The sequence below is a fragment of the Triticum dicoccoides genome, chromosome 1B (assembly GCF_002162155.2).
Source record: "Triticum dicoccoides isolate Atlit2015 ecotype Zavitan chromosome 1B, WEW_v2.0, whole genome shotgun sequence".
In the NCBI taxonomy this organism is placed as follows: domain Eukaryota; kingdom Viridiplantae; phylum Streptophyta; class Magnoliopsida; order Poales; family Poaceae; genus Triticum; species Triticum dicoccoides.
The window spans coordinates 35,986,747-35,994,693 of NC_041381.1; positions in this window are offsets into that span (position 1 = coordinate 35,986,747).

Genomic DNA, 7,947 nt, shown 5'->3' on the forward strand with positions numbered 1-7,947 from the left:
GAGTCCCAGGAATTCTCAATTTTATCCTCCTTCCTTCCTCGCAAAAAAGGGAAAGAAAATCAAAGACTTGAGAAAGTGTACAGAACAAGCTAGTGTACCAGTAAAGAGACTTTGCCGAGTTTTAGAAAAAAGAAAGACGTGCTCCTGTAGCTGGTTCGAATCCAAACCTAGACTATGACTATATATTGTGCTATGCTACTCTGCAAGTAATGAAAGTGACATATCCAACGTTCGCTTCTCCTCTTCTCTACTTACTCTGCCTAGCATCAGAAGCTCTGGCCGCAGCAACCATGTCCGCTGGTTGCTCGTCCACCTGCTCTTCAGCAGGCAACAACCAGATATGTGACAAGTCTCCACCCGTACCATCGCCTGTGGGTCTCATCACACCCCCGCCGGCACGTGCACCGCAGCCGATTGCTCATCGCAACCCGCTGCCGTTGGTGTGGTGCCACTGCTGCAAATCACGCAAGAGTCATCCGTCGCGTCTCAACCACAATCCTCAACCCTTGCCGAGTCTTCTACAAATGCCCGAATCATGGGGCAATAATATGTTTAACTGTTGTTTTGCTGCTTTCAGTTGCTGATTTTTTTAATAGTTTGGTTGATGATCTCCCAATTTGATTCGTGCAGAAAAGGGAAGATTTGTGTGATTTGTATTTTTGGGAAGTTGCTGATGTGGGGTAATGCAACTACGCTGATTATTTGGATAGTCGAGGAATCCCAATACCAGCAGGTTGGGGTGTTGGACAAGTAACTGAAGGAATGACAGAAGAGGAAGATGTAGAGCAGAAGGTTAAAGATGCAATTCCTCTGATCATGGCCAAGCAACAGCTGCCGAACGGCCTTGACAGCAATGAGGAGATGAAAGAGCTTGTGAAGATAATGGGCAAAATCGATGTGCTCTGTATGATGATTGTCTCTTTATTTGCTGTGTACGTAGCACTCGTGATGCATTCAGTGGTTACGGCATGAGCAATTTGCTGAAACTAGTAATGAATGAAACCTGTGTAGCAGGCTGGGCGTAGTGTTGTGAACATCTAATGATTTCTATTAACGGAAATCAGGAGGTATCCCCTTTTGCTTATATAAATAAATAAATAGCCGAGGCCCTGTCGGGTCAGCTTTGTTCTCATTCAAAGACGTCTAGCAAATTGCAGTCCAACAGCAAACTATGTCATCAAATTCAAGTTTCACAGCCAAATATGAGTACAACTAAACAACAATGTCATCATGTTTTAGTTGTCATACAATCACCAAACACAAATCAGCATACATAACAAGTGATGTTCTCACATCAAAATACTAAACAACATGTTCATCAAGTTTCAGTTGTCATATCAAACACAATTTCAAATACTAGATAAAAAAACGACTTTTGACAGGCCAATACGATAAAAGCAATGTAATCATCATCCGCAGCAGCAGCGTCAACATCTTCGCCATGTGTATCAGTCTGAATCGTAATTCCCCACGGTGTCATCTTCTTCTTCGTCCTCAATGTACTTGAACGTTGGCTTCTTCTTGATCAACTCTTGTATGTCCACAGCACGACAGGCAATCTTTTCGCCGGCGTCATTGACGTGATGGTTCTTAAAGATATTAGGAACATCTGTGTTATCTTGTACATCAGGAGCAGTGTAAGCATCATCTTGTTGTGCAACTTCATTAAACGAATTCCTCTGCTCAAACCTTTGCAATATTCTCCAGTCATCGCTACGTGCAAATGTGTCTTCCAAGAAAAATATCTGTGTTGCTTGATTTGCCAAAATAAAAGGCTCGTTGGTCTGGTACGCCGAGTTGACATTGATGGATTTTAAATAATCATCAGCTCTGGGTTTTGTGATCCTGAAAAACAGGTTATACCAACGACAGCACAATAGAACCACACACCGATGATCCTCGAAACTGGAGATATACTGCAACTGAACAATGTCTGTTATGTTAGCATACATTTCAGTTGTCTCTTTGTCATACGTATCCATGCTCATGATGGCACTGTTTTGTGTCTTCCTGGCTTTGTCTCGTGCAAGGGTGTTGTAGCGTAAATCAACTGCCTACCCATCCTCCTGCATCTTGTTAACCTATGGTTAGAAAATAGACAAGCAGATCATCTTATGTACTCAATATATTAAAAAAACTGACAGTGCACTTCCAAAGCTTACTTGGTTCTTGAACCATTTCTCAAATCCTGCCATAACCAGTTTGTCAATGTTTCTTGGATTTTGCGGCAGTAACTCCTCTTTTTTGATGCTGCACAACATGGTGATTGCGTCAAACATCTAAATATATAAGAATGTGTTGCAAGTTTAGTAGATTACGATGTATAAGCTACAGTACTGCACTAACTTGATATAAGGTAGTATCTCAGGACAGTTATTCAACACATACCAAACCGTTTTGTCCAAATCTTTAGGTTTGTCCTCTTGTCGACTCTTCCCTGTAACTCGAACAGAATAATCGAAAACATTGAGCCCGGGATTGTCTTCAACCACCTCTTTGCTAAGCAGATTAGCTGTTTCAATGTATTTTGAGCAGAATGTCAACACTTCTGTAGTAATGTAGGCCTCTGCAATGGAACCCTCGGGTCTAGCTCTGTTGCTAACATAGCCCTTGAAAGTGCCTAGCCGCCTTTCAATAGGGCACATCCAGCCATACTGTACTGGACCTCTAAGTAGTGCCTCATCAGGTAGATGAACAACCAAATGCACCATCACATCAAAGAAGGCTGGAGGATATATCTTCCCAAGGTCGCATGGGATAGTTGGTATCTTGTCTCTAAGACGCTCCAAAGCATCTATCCTGATATTTCTACTGCAGAGTTCCCTGAAGAATTGTCCCAACTCTGCAACTGCTCTGTATAAGTCAGGGCGGCCCAATCCTCTAAGGATAACAGGTAAAACCCTTTGAAGTAGGACGTGGCAGTCGTGAGTTTTCAACCCTTGTACCTTGTTTCCATCTGCACTGACTCTCCTTTCAGGGTTGGAAGCAAATCCATGTTGGAATCTCACACGTGACAGGACCTCGCAGAATTCTTTTCTTTTTACCTTTTCCAAGACGTACACAGCTGGTGCCATATCCCGTGGTTTACCTTCATCTTGCACCTGCAAATCCTTTCTGATACCCAGGTGTGTCAAATCAATCCTAGATTTTAAGGTATCTTTCGTCTTGCCTTCAATGTTAAGAAGTGTGCTGATAATGTTGTCACATATATTTTTCTCGATGTGCATCACATCAAGATTATGCCGCAGATCCAAATCTTTCCAATACTCCAAGTCCCACAAAGTGGACCTGTGGGTAAACAATAATCTCTCATCTACCCTGCCGCGCTTCCTTTTCCCGCTACCATTACCAGGATGGTTTCCTGGTGTAATATGACCAACCTTCTCTAATTCCACTTGCAACTCATCGGCGGTGAGCCTCTTTGGCGCATCACGGTTTTCTTGCTTTGCGTTGAACACATGTCTTCTGTATTTTCTAGGATGCGGCTTGTCCTTGGCAAGGAAACGGCGGTGTCCAATGTAATAGATCTTGCTAAGTATTGCATATGACAGCTGATACGCCTTCGTCGTATCTATAATTTTTTTATTGTTCCATGCCAATATTTTTCAACTTTTATATACTTTTGGCAACTTTTTATATTATTTTTGGGACTAACATATTGATCCAGTGCCCAGTGCCAGTTCCTGTCTGTTGCGTGTTTTATGTTTTGCAGAAAACCAAAATCAAACGGAATCCAAACGGGATAAAAACAGACGAAGAATTATTTTGGAATACTTGGGATTTTCCGGAGGAAGAATCAACACGAAACAGTGTCCGAGGTGGCCACGAGACAGGGGCGCGCGCCCACTCCCCCTGGGCACGCCCTGGACTCTTGTGGGCCACCCATAAGGCGGTTGATGCCCTTCTTTTGCCGCAAGAAAGCTAATTTTACGAGAAAAATCTGGGCGAAAGATTCACCCCAATCGGAGTTACGAATCTCCAGATATAAAGGAAACAGTGAAGGGGCAGAAACAGAGAACGCACAAACAGAGAGATAGATTCAATCTCGGAGGGGCTCTCGCCCCTCCCAAGCCATGGGAGCCAAGGACCAGAGGGGAAACCTTTCTTCCATCTAGGGAGGAGGTCAAGGAAGAAGAAGAAGAAGGGGGCCTCTCTCCCCTTGCTTCCGGTGGCGCCGGAGCGCTACCGGGGGCCATCATCATCACCGCGTTCTTCACCTACACCTCCATCATCTTCACCAGCATCTCCATCACCTTCCCGCATTTATATTCAGCAGTCCACTCTCCCGCAACCCGCTGTACCCTCTACTTGAACATGGTGCTTTATGCTTCATATTATTTTCCAATGATGTGTTGCCATCCTATGATGTCTGAGTAGATTTCTATTGTCCTACCGGTGATTGATGAATTGCTATGATTGGTTTGAGTTGCATGTTTTACTATTGGTGCTGTCCTATGGTGCCCTCCGTGTTGCGCAAGCGTGAGGGATTCCCGCTGTAGGGTGTTGCAATGCGTTCATGATTCGCTTATAGTGGGTTGCGTGAGTGACTGAAACACAAACCCGAGTAAATAGGTTGTTGCATATGGGATAAAGGGGACTTGATGATTTAATGCTATGGTTGGGTTTTACCTTAATGAATCTTTAGTATTTGCGGATGCTTGCTAGAGTTCCAATCATAAGTGCATATGATCCAAGAAGAGAAAGTATGTGAGCTTATGCCTCTCCCTCAAATAGAATTCCAATAGTGATTATCGGTCTAGTAACATAGTCAATTGCATAGGGACAGTTTCACAACTCCTACAACCACTTTTCCACACTCGCTATATATACTTTATTGCTTCTTCTTCTAAACAGCCCCTAGTGTATATTTACAAGCTCTTTATTATCTTGCAAACCTATCAAACAACACCTACAAAGTACTTCTAGTTTCATACTTGTTCTAGGTAAAGCGAACGTCAAGCGTGCGTAGAGTCGTATCAGTGGCCGATAGGACTTGACAGAGTATTTGTTCTACCTTTAGGTCCTCGGTGGGTTCGACACTCTTACTTATCGAAAGAGGCTACAACTATCCCGTATACTTGCGGGTCATCAAGATCTTTTTCTGGCGCCGTTGCCGGGGAGTCATATCGTGGGGTGAATATTCTCGTGTGTGCTTATTTGCTTTATCACTAAGTAATTTTTATTTGCTTTTCTTAGTTGTTTTCTATCTTTAGTTATGGGTAGGAAACGCAAAATACCAAAAAAATTAGTTGTACCTACTGCTCCAATGGTTGAAGAACCACTCAAAATCTATCACACTACTGAAGCTTTTTACTTGGATCATCTTCGATCCCTATGTGTTCGTGCTGAAACCCCAACTATCTTAGTTGAGGGCAAATATTTAGATGAGCATGCTTGTTATGTGCGACACCGTATATCTGAAAAAGGGAAACTATTATGGGATCAAATTCAACATTTGCAATGCTATGCTTGGAATTTATGTGAAATATATGATGTTACTTGTTGATCTGAAAACCCTAAGAAACACCTTCCCTACCAATGTGAGTTTATTGATAATGGAATCGTATCTTCGTATGCTAAGGGTGTTTACAATTATTATGATGTTCAACAAATTAACGAATTTGTTGCTTTTAAGGGTGCTTTTGAAATTGCTTCTTTGATTGAAAAGTATGATGCTACTCTTTACAAATCTAAAAGTTTTACCATACTTGAATATTTTTATGATAATTATGCTTCTAATGCCTATGTTAAACCATATATTGAGAAATTCTCCGCTGTCCCAGAAGAGACTAATATTTTGCAGGAAGCTATGGAAGAAGAAATTGATGAAACTGTGAGCTCATTGGATGAAAAAGATGATGAGGAGAGCGAAGAACAAAAGGAGGAAGAGAGGATTAGCTACCCGTGCCCACCTTCTAATGAGAGTAACTCTTCAACTCATCCATTGTTTAATTTCCCTTCGTGCTTACCGAAGGATGATTGCTATGATGATTACTATGATGATTGCGATGATGATTGTTATGATCCCATTAATTCTATTGAAATATCCCCTTTTGATGATGCTTGCTATGCTTGTGGCCAAGATGCCAATATGAATTATGCTTATGGAGATGAACTTGCTATAGTTCCTTATTTTAAACATGAAATTGTTGCTATTGCACCCATGCATGATAGTCCTATTATCTTTTTGAATTCTCCCTACTACACTATATCGGAGAAATTTGTGCTTATTAAGGATTATATTGATGGGTTGCCTTTTACCATTGCACATGATTATTTTGATGAATGTAATATGCACGTGCTTGCTGCTTCTACTTGCAATTATTATGAGAGAGGAACTATATCTCCACCTCTCTATGTTTCCAATACGATAAAATTGCAAGAAACTGTTTATACTATGCATTCGCCTTTACTATGTGTGCATGAATTGTTCTTTTATGACATGCCGATGCATAGGAAGAGAGTTAGACTTCGTTGTTGCTTGATATATGTTACTTTGTGCTCACTACTAAATTACAAATCATTGTTAATTAAAATTGGCTTTGATATACCTTGGGATCCGGGTGGATTCATTACTTGAGCACTATATGCCTAGCTTAATGGCTTTAAAGAAAGCGCTGCCAGGGAGACAACCCGGAAGTTTTAGAGAGTCATTTATTTCTGTTGAGTGCTTTTATATAGTTTAAAAAAAGAGGGGAACCAAAAAACTTTTCAAAAAGGAAAGTGAAAGTAAGAAAGACAAGCATTGTTGAAGTGGGAGCTAGCCTTGAACTTTGTTCATGCTCACGGAAACTTTGTGAATCTTGATTACAGAAACTTTTCAAAAAAAAAAATTATCACCTTGTACAATTCCATTGTATTATAAAAATAATGTGCCAAGGTTTGCCTTTAGGATGTTTACAATGCTTGTTAGTTTGTACGGTGCAGGACAGAAACTTTGGCTGTAGTGCGCGATTTTACATTTTTGACTGGAACGTTAAGCGGTTCTGATTCCTTTTGAACTGTCTTACTGTACAACTTTTTTATTTTTCCTAATTTTGGTAGAGTTGTTGGGTACCAGAAGTATGGTGGATGTCCAGATTGCTACAGACTGTTCTGTTTTTGACAGATTCTGTTTTTGATGCATAGTTTGCTTGTTTTGATGAATCTATCAATTTGTATCAGTGGATTAAGCCATGGAAAAGCTATATTACAGTATACACAATGAAAAAACAAAATATTAATTGGTTTGCAATAGTACTTAGAGTGGTGATTTACTTTATTATACTAACGGATCTTACTGAGTTTTCTATTGAAGTTTTGTGTGGATGTAGTGTCTAATCGAGGATGTCTCGATATGAGGAAAAGGAAGAGAGGAAAGAGCTCAAGATTGGGGATGCCCGAGGCACCCCAAGTAAATATTCAAGGAGACTCAAGCGTCTAAGCTTGGGGATGCCCCGGAAGGCATCCCCTCTTTCTTCAACAAGTATCGGTATGTTTTCGAATTCGTTTTGTTCATGCATTATGTGCAAGTCTTGGAGCGTCTTTTGCATTTAGTTTTCATTTTTCTTTTATGCACCATGCTGGTATGAGATAGTCTTTGGTTGATTTATAGAATGCTCATTGCACTTCACTTAAATCTTTTGAGTAGGTCTTTATAGAATGCTTCATGTGCTTCACTTATATCATTTGAAGTTTGGATTGCCTGTTTCTCTTCATATAGACAACCGCCATTTGTAGAATGCTCTTTTGCTTCACTTATATTTGTTAGAGCATGGCCATATCTTTTGTAGAAAGAATTAAACTCTCTTTCTTCACTTATATCCTTTTAGAGAGGTGACAAGAATTGGTCATTCACATGGTTGGTCATAAAATCCTACATAAACTTGTAAGATCACTGAATATGATATGTTTGATTCCTTGCAATAGTTTTGCGATATAAAGGTGGTAATATTAGAGTTGTGCTAG